We start from the raw sequence: 13,165 nt of genomic DNA, 5'->3' as shown, positions 1-13,165 counted from the left end.
AGATACTCAAATTCATTTGTCATTAGAAAATTGCATATGAAAACAATGAGATAACAGAACACACCTATTAGACTGACTAAAATCTGTAAAAGGTGACAATCCCAAAAGCTGTCAAACAGGGCTATAGGAATTGTTGGTAGATATGCAAAATGGTAAAAAATTGCATATGAAAACAATGAGATAACAGAACACAGCTATTAGAGTGACTAAAATCTGTAAAAAGTGACAATCCCAAAAGCTGTCAAACAGGGCTATAGGTATTGTTGGTGGAGATGCAAAATGGTACAATCACTTTGGAGAACAGTTTGGGAGTTTTTGTTGTGCTTTGTTTTGTTTTGTTTTTTTCATTTACAAAGCTAAACATAGTCCTACCCTATAATTTTGCAATGGCAGTTTGACCTATTTAGCCAGATGCGAGGAAGGCTTGTGTTCACCAAAAACCTGCACACAAGTATTTACAGCAGTTTTATTTATTAGTGTCAACAACTTGAAGTAACCAAGATGTCCTTCTCAACAAGTGAATGGATAAACAAATTGTGTTGTATCCATACAATGGAATATTAGTGATGAAAAGAAATGAGCTTTTTCATATCCTTTGCACACTTTTTGATGGGGTTGTTTGTTTTTTTCTTATAAATTTGTTTTGAGTTCTTTGTAGGTTCTGGATATTAGCCTTTTGTCAGATGAGTAGATTGCAAAAATTTTCTCCCATTCTCTAGGTTGCCTGTTCACTCTGATGGGATTTTCTTTTGCTGTGCAGAAGCTCTTTAGATTAATTGGATCCCATTTAAATGTCTATTTTGGCTTTTGTTGCCATTGCTTTTGGTATTTTAGACATGAAGTCCTTGCCCATGCCTACGTCCTGAATGGTATTACCTAGGTTTTCTTCTAGGGTTTTTATGGTTTTAGGTCTAACATTTCAGTCTCTAATCCATCTTGAATTAATTTTCATATAAGGAGTAAGGAAAGGATCCAGTTTCAGCTTTCTACTTATATGGATATGAACAGACACTTCTCAAAAGAAGACATTCACACAGCCAACAGACACATGAAAAAATGCTCATCATCACTCGCCATCAGAGAAATGCAAATCAAAACCACAATGAGTTACCATCTCACACCAGTTAGAATGGCAATCATTAAAAAGTCAGGAAACAACAGGTGCTGGAGAGGATGTGGAGAAATAGGAACATTTTTAAACTGTTGGTGGGACTATAAACTACTTCAACCATTGTGGAAATCAGTGTGGGGATTCCTCAAGGATGTATAACTAGAAATACTATTTGGCCCAGCCATCCCATTACTGGGTATATACCCAAAGGATTATAAATCACACAGCTGTAAAGACACATGCACACATATGTTTATTGCAGCACTATTCACAATAGCAAAGACTTGGAACCAACCCAAATGTCCATCAATGACTGACTGGAGTAAGAAAATGTGGCACATATACACCATGGAATACTATGCAGCCATAAAAAAGGATGAGTTCGTATCCTTTGTAGGGACATGGATGCAGCTGGAAACCATCATTCTCAGCAAACTGTTGCAAGAACAGAAAACCAAACACTGCATGTTCTCACTCATTGAACAATGAGATCACTTGGACACAGGAAGGGGAACATCACACACTGGGGCCTGTTGTGGAGTGGGGGGAGGGGGGAGGGATAGCATAAGGAGATACACCTAATGTAAATGATGAGTTAATGGGTGCAGCACACCAACATGGCATATGTATACATATGTAACAAACCTGCACGTTGTGCACATGTACCCTAGAACATAAAGTATAATTAAAAAATAAAAAAAAGAAAGAAAGTGGCCATTCTTTTAAACCATTATACTGGCCGCTGCACCATGTTTTCCCATCCTGGACACTCTGGAGGGCAGCGTCTACAGCCATACCCATCTCCCTACCCAGGACAGTGCAGCAGCATTAGTTTGGGGGATGCCAGTGGGCAGGGAAGGGGTGAACCATGAAAGCTGAACAGGAGAAAACAGGTGGAAGGGGGCAGCAGGGTGGAAACAGAGAGAGAAAATAAAGGTGGGGTAGAGAATGGGGGGCTTCGAGGGGAAAAAGAGAGAGAGAGAGAGAAGCAGATATGGCCACAAAGGAAGGAAAAATCCAGAAGAGAACATTTGTCTGCTAAAGTAAAATAACTTACACCTAACCAGGTGCAAGGGCACTGCAGGTCGTGGGTGGCATGCCCTGGTCATGCTGTGATGTTTAGGGGCCATGACATCTACCCTTTGAATCCGAATCATAATAGAGGGGACTCTGTCCCTATCTAGCTGGCAATGCCTTGTGATTTTCCCTTTCGGATCTGGCAGCTCTCCACATCTGCTCACTTTGTGGGAGGCAGCTCTTGGCACACCAGATCAGGACGATTCAAAAACCAGAGCCTTGGAGACTTCACTGGGAACCCTGGGCAGTAGTAGCTGGTGGCATCCAGAGGGTGGAGTCCAAGAGGTAGCAGCGCTGAGGCTCCACACACCCTCAGGAGGACAGTAAGGGGTAATCTCTTGGTGAGCGCCTACTTCCCCAGGAACCTCCGCCTAGGTGGAAATGGGCCCCATGCCCAGCTTTTCTCTGGACAGGCCCTAGCCAGGCATCCAGGGTACCAGCTGAGTCCTGGGCAATGCAAATGCCTGTGTGCTGACCTTGTGGTGGCTGGAAGGGGTCCAGTTTCCGGGACCCCTTCCACTTGGAACTGGACTTGCAAAGACAATGACTCCTGCTGCTTTCAATTTCCTTGGACTTTGGCAATGAGATTTATCCTTTTGGAATGGGAACATGACTTTTTTGGGTCACCCAAGGTATGGGGTGGCCTTGGATCTGCCAGTCCTCCCCAGGCCTCAAGGACTGGCTGATGTTCATCGTCTAGGTTGCTGTCACCGCACTCACACTCCCCAGCAAAGATCCCCCAAAGTGTCCTGACTAGAAACATATTCCTCAACTTCCTCTCAGACTGTGATAGCCAATTCTTCTGTTAGTGTAGGCTGCGTGTGGGAGGCTGGTGGTGGGTAGGGTGGGAGCCTACAGAAGGAAGAGGAATGGTAGCCAAGAAGGAACAGAGGAGAGGGAGGCAGGAAGTATGGAGAGCTGGAGGGGGCTGGGGAAAATGGGTGTGGGGGTAGTGTGAGGAAGACAGGGAGCAGGAGAGAGAGGGGATTGGAAACAGAATGAGAGGAGGAGGAGAAAGAGGAGGAGAAGAAGGCAGAATAAGAAGGGTGGAAATTTCAGCATATCCCAAATCTTGTTCCGGAAATGGTCATCAGTGCTCCATGGATAAAGGGAAAAGGAGAGTTGCAAAGAGAAAGAAACCCCAGCGGGTAGGGGGTCTTGGCAGAATGTTTATTTCAGGGCAGGAAACTCTGGCAACCCAGGCAGAACTGGTGGCTTTAGTGGAGGCCTAAATATAGCTCTTCCCTGTCCCTAATCCGGAAAGGAGATTAATCTCATTCTCTGAGATAGAAACCTAAAGAGAAGATCAGAGAGACATAAGTCTGGGGCGACTCTTCCTATTGTTAGGCAGGGACCCGGACCTGACATGGCGGCGCCACTCGGCATAGCAGGCCCTTTGTTCAAGCGGGCCCTTTGTTTCCAGACTTCCCTCCCTCTTTGAACACACCCTCAGACTCACATACATCAGAGGTTCCAGCTGGGCAGTCACACTCCCCCATGACCTGCAGCTCACCTGCATTCCACAAGTTCCTAAACAGAGTTTCAGTTGACAGTTTTCAAAGACCCCTTCCTCATGACCCTTACTCAACTCCTGCCCTAGTAGTTTCAAGACCCCCCAGGCCCTGTTTGCACAACCAGCTTCCCTACCTCTCAGGCTATAAGAAGCCCCTACCCTCCTCCCTCAGTGCGACTTCCTCGGCCCACACCTTTGGACGGAGGAAACTCGCCCGCAAGCCCTAATAAAAGGCTATCTTACTGCCATTTGCCTTGTGTCTTTGTTCCTGGTTCGGCTCCAGCCTCAGTTTACCTTTACATTTGGTGCCAAAACCCGGGAGGAGACCCCCTCCCTGGACCCCTGCCGGGTCGGGCAGGCTCTCCTCTCCCCGAGCCAGGACCTCCTTTCCGAGCCGGGAGCCGTTTCACCAAATCCAAGACTCAATTCAATCACTGCTAGGTAAGTTTCCCCCCGTCCTGAAGGCTCCCTCCGGGAGTCCCTCTAGGAAATGCACGGCTGCGTCAGGGGCTCTCTCCAGTCAGCTGTGACCTCGGCACCGGGGACTAGGAGACATCCAACCTCCCCGGAAGCCACCGTACCCCGCACTCCGCGTGGCAGTGGGAGGACGCTCCCATTGCCTCCGGACTGCCTGCCTTGAGACCATGGGAACTACCCAGTCGAAACCAAACCAAAAATCTCCTCTGGGGTGCCTCTTGGCGAATCTCCAGACTTTAAGCCTCAGCCAAGACATAAAACGAAAGCGGCTCATTTTCTTCTGCACAATAGCATGGCCACAATATAAATTGGATAATCAGTCTCAGTGGCCTGCAGAAGGCACTCTAGACTTTAACATTCTCACAGATCTGACCAACTTCTGCAAGAGACTAGGCAAATGGTCCAAGATACCCTATGTTCAGGCCTTTTGGGACTTGCGTTCTCACCCAGATCACTGCGCCCAATGCTCGTTAGCTCAAGTTCTGCTCGCAAAGTCTCTTCCCTTGAGCAAGGAGAAGGATGATTCCTCCCCTTTTTCTGAGCCTCCTGACACCCTATCCCGGCCACCCCTCCGGTCTCCTGCCCAACATCCTCCTTACCCTGACCCACCGTTATCCCCATCCTCGTCAACGCCTCCCCACCCTTCCCCCCATCCTGTGCCCTTACCAAACCCGACAGATTCTGTCTCCCCTACCTCCACCTCCTCCCCTTCCTCGCCTGTCTCAGCCCATACTCAGTCCAGGACCGACCTGTGTCCCTTACAAGAGGTAGCAGGCGCCAAAGGAGTAGTCCGGGTCCATGTGCCGTTTTCATTGGCAGACTTGTCTAAGGTTGATGAGCGTGCAGGCTCCTTTTCGGCCAATCCTACTGGTTATATCAAAGAGTTTAGGTATCTATGCCAGGCATATGATCTCAGCTGGCATGACCTTCATGTCGTCATGACCTCAACCCTGTCTCCTGAGGAGCAGGAACGCATCCTAGTGGCAGCCAGGCAGCATGCTAACCAGGTTCATTTAACTGACCCTGCCATGCCAGTCGGCACCGAGGCAGTGCCCTCGGCTGAGCCCGACTGAGACTACCAGGTGGGGCAGGCAGGCCGCCGCCGCCGAGACATGATGGTTCAGTGCCTTCTTGCCGGCATGCAGGCAGCCTCTAACAAATCAGTCAACTTTAACAAACTAAAGGAGGTAGTCCAAGGCGCAGATGAAAATCCGGCCGTTTTTCTTAACCGGCTGACTGAGGCACTTATTCAGTACACCTGCCTTGACCCTGCCTCCCCCGCAGGGCGGACCGTCTTGGCCTCATATTTCATTTTTCAGTCAGCCCCCGATATCCAAAAAAAGTTTAAAAAGGCGGAGGACGGCCCTCAAACTCCCATCCAGGACTTAGTCAAACTGGCCTTCAAGGTCTACAACTCCAGGGAGGAAGCAGCTGAGGCCCAACAACAGGCCAGGCTAAAACAGAAGGTACAACCCCAAACTCAGGCTTTGGTAGCAGCCCTGAGGCCGGCCGGCTCCAGGAGTTCCCAGAAAGGAGGTACTACCCGAGCGCCACCTGGTGCCTGCTTCAAGTGCGGCAATGATGGCCACTGGGCCAGGCAGTGCCCTAACCCAAAGGAGCCAACCCATCCCTGTCTGAACTGTCAGCAGATGGGCCACTGGAAGTCAGACTGCCCCAACCTAAGGACGGTCGCTGTGCCTCCACGGGACGACCCTCCTCCATGTATTGGAGGCGCCTTCCAGCTCCTCGACATCGATGAAGATTGAAGAGGCCCAGACTCGGGGACCCCTCTCACTCTCGCCAAGCCCAGGGTCATGCTCCAGGTAGCGGGTAAGTCCATATCCTTCCTTATGGACACGCGGGCTATCTACTCTGTTTTGCCTTCCTTCAGTGGCCCCAGCCACCCCTCCACTGTCACAGTCATAGGAATTGATGGCAGTCCCTCCACCTACTGCCAGACTCCTCCTCTGTCTTGCTGCCTGGATGGCTCCCTCTTCTCGCACTCATTTCTTATCATTCCTTCGTGCCCAGTCCCCTTGTTAGGATGGGATCTCCTCTCCAAGCTAGGGGCCTCAGTTCACTTCCGACCCAATCCCTCCCCACACCTCGCGTTCCTCTTCCCCCTTCTCTCACCTGACAAACCCCGCCAGGCTGACCCCCGACTCCCGTTTCCAGTCCCCATTAACCCTAAGGTGTGGGACACCTCCACCCCGATCATTGCCCAGCACCACACTCCGGTCCGCATCCGGCTAAAAGACCCTTCCAAGTTCCCTTCTAGACCCCAGTTCCCTATCTCCCTTGAACATCGACAGGGATTAAAACCTATCATTACACGCCTGCTCCAACAGCACATTCTAGTTCCAGCCAACTCACCATGCAATACTCCTATCCTGCCTGTACAGAAAAGCTCTGGGGCCTATCGTCTCATGCAGGACCTACGCCTCATCAATGAGGCAGTAGTCCCTACCTTTCCAGTTGTTCCTAATCCATATACACTCCTCTCACGCGTTCCCCCTGACACCACACATTTCACTGTCCTTGACATAAAAGATGCCTTCTTTACCCATCCCTCTACACCCAGACTGCCACTTTCTGTTTGCCTTCACATAGGAGGACCCAGACACTCATGTTTCTTCCCAGTTGACCTGGACTGTCTTGCCTCAAGGGTTCCGAGATAGCCCCCATTTTTTCGGCCAGGCACTGGCACAGGACATCCTCCTCTGCCCCCTAACTCATAGCACCCTTCTACAATACGTAGATGATCTATTACTATGTAGTCCTTCCTGGGAGTGCTCCCTTGCAGACACTGCTACACTTCTAAATTTTCTAGGCAACGGAGGTTATCGGGTTACCCCGGCTAAGGCTCAACTTTGCACCCCTTCTGTCACCTACCTAGGCATACTACTCACACCCACTACAAAAAGCCTTACGGCAGATAGAATAAGCCTCATTAAAACTCTCCAGCCTCCTCAGGATGCGGAAGACATCTTGTCCTTCCTAGGACTGGTAGGGTATTTCAGGCATTGGATTTCCAACTTCGGGGTCCTAGCCAAGCCCCTCTACCAGACTGCCAGGGAGACACCCACCAGACCGCTGTCCGACCCCTCCTTGGTTGCCGACTCTTTCAAGAAGCTTCAGGACTGTCTTCTTTCTGCCCCTGCTCTCTCTCCCCAACCCCCTTTAGCCCTTTCATCTATTCACCGAGGAGCGCCAGAAGGTAGCTACTGGCCTCCTAGCCCAGCCAGTTGGATCCACATACCAGGCTGTGGCTTATCTCTCCAAGCAGTTAGATCCCACAGTCCAGGGCTGGCAACCTTGTCTACGAGCCCTGGCGGCTGCCACAGAACTTACCCAAGAGGCCCTCAAGGTTACCCTAGGACATCCTCTCACAGTCTACTCTTCTCACCGACTGTCAGATCTCATCACACACAAGTGTCTCAGCCATCTTACCCCCTTCCGGCTTCAACAGTTCCACCTGCTATTCATTGAAAGCCCTCACCTCACTCTCACCACCTCACCCCCTCTAAATCCTGCTACTCTCTTGCCCACTCCAGGACACAATTCCGCCCCTGCACATTCCTGCCTGGAAGTTCTCACCACCTTGCCACCCGCCTGCCTCGGTCTTTCCGAACAGCCGTTAGAACACCCAGACCATACCCTGTTCGTAGATGGGAGCTCTGTCTTAACCCCCAATGGCCACAGACAGGTGGCATATGCTGTCGTAACAGCAACACAAATGGTTGAAACCAGGTCCTTGCCTCTAGGCACCACCTCCCAGAAGGCTGAACTCACTGCCTTTACACGTGCCTTACTTCTCTCCGAAGGGCAGAGGGTTAATATCTATACAGACTCTAAATATGCTTACCTTATTGCACATACTCACTCCACTCTCTGGCAAGAGCGCAGGTTTCTTACCACCAAAGAGATGCCAGTAGTCAATGGACCACATATAAAGAGATTGCTTGATGCTCTCCAGGCCCCCAAAGAAGTAGCCATTATCCACTGCAAAAGCCACCAGCATTCTAAGGACCCTGTGTCACAAGGTAACAGCCTAGCTGACTCCACCGCACGGGCCACTGCCCTCACTTCCCTCCCTCCCCGAGCGCCTTTACTCTTTCTTTCCCCCGCATATTCCCCCGACTACTCTTCTCAAGAACTTCAAACCCTGATGGCCCACCCCAGTGTTACCCGGAACAAGGTAACAAGGATGGGGTATTGACAGCCGAATAGCACTCCCTCAGACTCAGGCAGTACATATACTGACCGACATACACCGCTCTCTCCACATAGGACCCAAGGCTATGTATAACTTCCTAGAACCCATCTTTCACCTTCCCTCACTACAGGCCCAAATTAAGAAAGTACATCAACAATGTGCCACCTGTTCGGCCACTAACCCCCAAGGTAGGCTCAGACACCCAGGGCCTACTCATCAGCTAAGAGGCCACCAGCCAGGAGAAGATTGGCAACTTGATTTTACTCACATGCCCCGACATAAAAAATGTTGCTACCTGCTGACCTTAGTTGACACCTTCTCAGGATGGATTGAGGCTTTCCCCACCACTCGAGAGACTGCAGAAGTCGTGGCAACTATTCTCCTAGAGCACATCATCCCCAGGTTCGGTCTCCCCAGAACCATCCAGACAATGGTCCGGCTTTCATTTCCAAACTCACCCAGCAGGTGGCAGCCGCACTCCAGATTACCTGGAAGCTCCACATTCCCTACCATCCGCAGTTGTCTGGTAAGGTATAACGCGCAAACCGCCTCCTTAAACTGCATCTAACCAAGCTCACTCTAGAAACCCGCCTCTTGTGGATAACTCTCCTTCCTCTGGCTCTTACTCATCTCAGGGCAGCTCCTCGGGCCCCCACAGGGCTCAGCCCTTTTGAGCTACTGTACGGACGCCCGTTCCTCTTCCAGGAGCTGCCAGCCCTCTCCCCTCCCTTAGGCTCCTACTTCCCTTACTTAACCCTCCTATGCGAGCTTCTAAGAAAACATGCAGACCGGTGTCTCCCCACATCGGTTTCCCCAAACCTTAAAAATCCCGCTGTTGTAGCACCAGGAGACCTGGTACTGGTCAAGCAGCTGCAGCCCCGAGTCTTATCTCCCTGGTGGGAAGGACCATATACCGTAATCCTTATCACGCCCACTGCTGCCAAACTCCTCAGCCTTCCCTCCTGGTATCATCTGTCCCAGCTGAAAAAAACACCCACCCAGCATGATTCCAGGTGGACGGCTCAGGCTGTTGTCCCTACTAAACCACGACTTATGCGTGCCAGTAACGACCCTCTGCCTAACCTTCCTCAGCTATCCGGTGCTCCTGAGCCTAGGTAAGACTCCTACCCAAACTCCCCTCTCTCCCCCGTCAACCCATTCCGCTGGAGATTCTATCTGTCACAGCCCTGGACCCAAAACAATCACATAAGTTCCCTCATCTTAGCCACAGTTGACTGCCGACCCCAAGGGTGCCAGAGTCAAGTTACCTTTAACTTCTCCGCCTTTAACAGTTGCCCTGACTGGTGGAACCCAGTCATATGCTTTCTCTATGATCAAGTAGAATATAACTGTCTCAATTACTGGGTAGAAACCAATGGCGGGTGTCCATATCATTATTGTAACATGCATTTTACTTACCTTGACATGTCATACACCAAGTGGCAGCAACCGGCATCAACAGTTCGGTTAGTCAGATCATACGGACGAGGAGAAGTGCCTACATTCTTCCTTACCATTCCTGACCCGTGGGACCCTCGGTGGGCATCAGGTATAGAGGCTCGCCTTTACCGGCACGGCTACGAATCTTATCCCGTAGCCCGACTCAAGATTTATAGGGCCTATGTCAGGGTCACAAGCAGCCTCGTCAGTCTGGCCTCCAACATCAAACAACAAGAAAAAGTCATCTAAGCTCTAGCCAACCCAGACAACACAGTCAACTAAGACAACAAGCCTCAGGGCAGCGGTAACCCGTTTTCTTGGCTAACCCTAGTCAGAGAAGGGGCCCAGGTAGTACATATGGTCGGAGTGCACAACATCTCCCGTTGTTTCTTGTGTGCAGCATTTAATAAGCCCCCACTGGTTGCGGTACCTTTACCTAGCCCTTTTAACTCCTCTAACCTAACCCCCTCCTTTCCCCTTCCCTGCCAAGCCCTGAGGGAAGTTCCTTTGTTTCAAGACCCACTTAGACAACAACTCCCCTTTTGCTACTCCACCCCTAATGCTTCCTGGTGCAACCGGACAGGATCGGTGCCTCCAAATCTCACCGCCCCCCCAGGCGAGTATTTTTGGTGCAACTCCACCCTGTCAAAAACTCTCAAGGCTTCCGACACTACTCTATGCCTTCCCATCTCCCTAGTTCCCAGCCTCACCCTGTACAGTGAAGCGGAGCTATCCTCTCTTCTGCCCCTTGCCCGCCCCCGCCAGGCAAGAGCAGTATTCCTTCCGCTAATGATTGGAGTCTCCTTAGCCGCATCCTTCGTGGCCTCTGGCCTTGGAACTGGAGCCATAACTCATCCTGTCCCATCCTCTCAAGATCTTTCAGCCCGATTACAGGTAGCAATCGAAGCTTCGGCAGAATCCCTGGCTTCCCTCCAACGACAGATCACCTCAGTGGCCCAGGTGGCAGCCCAGAATCGCAGAGCACTCGACCTCCTTATGGCTGACAAAGGCGGGACCTGTATGTTCCTTAATGAAGAATGCTGCTACTACATCAATGAGTCAGGACTAGTAGAAACCAACCTCCTCACTCTAGAAAAAGTCCCAGAAGGACTCCACAAAAAAACCTCAGGATTAGAGTCTTCATTCGGGTGGTGGCAGTCGTCCATGGCTAGCTGGGTCCTACCCTTCCTAAGCCCCTTACTAATCATTGGCTTCTTACTGCTCAGAGCTCCCTGTATCATCTGCTTCATCCAGAACCACATAAAAGAAGTCTCCCGGATCACTTTCAATCAGATGCTGCTCCACCCCTATACCCGAGTTCCGACCTCCGAAAAACCCCACTACGACCCAAAACAGCAGGAAGCAGCCAGATGAACAGGTCGCCCGTTTTTCTTATTAGAAAGAGGTAGGAATGTTAGGCAGGGACCCAGACCCGACATGGCGGCGCCACTTGGCGTAGCAGGCCCTTTTTTCCAGCGGGCCCTTTGTTTGGAGACTTCTCTCCCTCTTTGAACACACCCTTAGACTTACATACATCAGAGGTTCCAGCTAGGCAGTCACACTCCCCCATGACCTGCAGCTCACCTGCATTCCACAAGTTCCTAAACAGCAGTTTCGGCTGACAGTTTCCAAAGACCCCTTCCTCATGACCCTTACTCAACTCCTGCCCTAGTAGTTTCAAGACCCCTCCAGGCCCTGTTTGCACAACCAGCTTCCCTACCTCTCAGGCTATAAGAAGCCCCACCCTCCTCCTTCAGCGGGACTTCCTCCGCCCACACCTTTGGAGGGAGGAACCTCGCCCGCAAGCCCTAATAAAAGGCTATTCTCACTGCCATTTGCCTTGTGTCTTCGTTCCCGGTTTGGCTCCAGCCTCCGTTTACCTGTACACCTATTGTAGATTAAAGGTACTCAAGTCCTGTGTGGCAAGGAGAAAAGAATACCTGCAAAGGAAATTCTGGTGACTATGGAGGCTTGCCAAACGTCAATAACTGAAAACATTCCAAACATCCGGTTCTAGGGGCTAATGGCGAGCGCTCTGGACTCTGAATCCAGCGATCCGAGTTCGAATCTCAGTGGGGTGTTGCTTTCACTGGTGTTTTACTCTGGAGCCAGAAGCCCCTCTGGGAAGCAAACTCCTGCCTCAAAGACAAAGTGAAAGGGATGTGGTTTACATTTGCCCTTCTGCTAAGTCCTGGGTGAGAGAAGAGAAAGGAAGGTTTGGGTCCCAGGGAAGGAAGCTCTGCTGCTGCAGGCACCCTCGTCCCTCCTGCTCCCGCCTCGCAATGCGTCCGGTAGGATGTCCCTTCTCCTCTCCCGTCCCCCCCGCCTTGAGGGGTCCGGGTCCCAGAAACCGGCTTCTCACAGGGGTCTGGTCCACAGGGAAATTGCCCAAACACCCAATGGTAGTCACCAATTCAGGTCCCAGTCCTGGGCGAGCCTCCTGGCCCCCTGCAATCCGAGGCCCGGACCCCGCAGCCAGTGCCCCAATAACCGAACAAGTCCCCACCCACTCTCAGGGCGACCCTGGGACTGGGGGTGAGAGGTCTCCTCCACTAAAAAGGCTGCCGCCCCTCAATCCTAGACCCCGACGTTCCTTTCACTCGGGACATCTCCTAATCTTGTCATTTTGGTAAGTAATCGGTGGGGTGAAAATTTTTGATGGGGTTAGCTCAGTCATTGGTGATTGCGTCTCAGTTTAGGGTCAATGGTTTGAGACCTAATTTAGGAGTAACACTGTTTTATTCAGATGGCCCATCCTATTCCGAATGTTAATTCTCTGTTCTTCATATTCAGATTTCCATGAGCCGAATCCAAAGTGTTCTGCCAAGCAGAAGAAAGGATTTTTGCATCTGTCTTGTCCTGAGGTGTCTTCTCCTTGGGGAGAGGTCCTGGCGGGACCAGGGGGAGCCCCATCGTCCCGCACTCATCCCTCGGAGCTGCTCAGGCTCCTTTAACCCGTGGCCCCGCGGGAGCCCGGCCTGGCGACCAAGGATCAGAATCCGCGCTCCCAGCCCGGGCGCTTGAAGAAGCCGCCACGCGGATTTCTTTTTCCGGCTGAAATCTTGGGCCGAAAGAATGAGATTTCCCGTACAACCTAAGGCGGTGAATAAAATGCCTTTTTATTGAGCTGCAAAAGAGGCCGCAGTTTCATCAGCAATGTTTTCCTTTCTTTTTCTTTTTCTTTCAGAGACAGTGTCTGGCTCTGTAGCCCAGGCTGGAGTGCAGTGGTGCTACCATAGCTCACTGCAGCCTCGAACTCCTGTGCTTAAGTGATCCTCCTGCCTCAGCTCCTGGGTCACTGGGATTACGGATTACGGATTACAGGCCAGAG

General features: G+C 51.1%; 1 long non-coding RNA gene and 1 pseudogene across 3 annotated transcripts; one reads left to right on the top strand and one right to left on the bottom strand.

Moving 5' to 3' along the window:
• The window catches only part of LOC102122572 (guanine nucleotide-binding protein G(q) subunit alpha pseudogene), a 29,400-nt pseudogene extending 17,811 nt beyond the window's left edge, over positions 1-11,589 (bottom strand).
• On the top strand, positions 3,875-9,971 carry LOC135971436 (uncharacterized). Of its 3 annotated transcripts, none has more exons than XR_010587650.1 (5): positions 3,875-4,142; positions 5,828-6,008; positions 8,860-8,920; positions 9,376-9,509; positions 9,835-9,971. It is a non-coding gene; the product is annotated as an uncharacterized lncRNA (long non-coding RNA). The 3 variants fall into 3 exon arrangements; XR_010587647.1 differs by having other exon boundaries at positions 5,825-6,008; XR_010587648.1 differs by having other exon boundaries at positions 5,825-6,008; positions 8,857-8,920.
• Positions 11,590-13,165: the final 1,576 nt, after the last annotated feature.

Source organism: Macaca fascicularis, chromosome 1, assembly GCF_037993035.2.
Source record: "Macaca fascicularis isolate 582-1 chromosome 1, T2T-MFA8v1.1".
Taxonomy (NCBI): Eukaryota; Metazoa; Chordata; class Mammalia; order Primates; family Cercopithecidae; genus Macaca; species Macaca fascicularis.
Note: the sequence above shows the minus strand (reverse complement) of the source record. Positions and strands in the feature narration are given on the sequence as shown.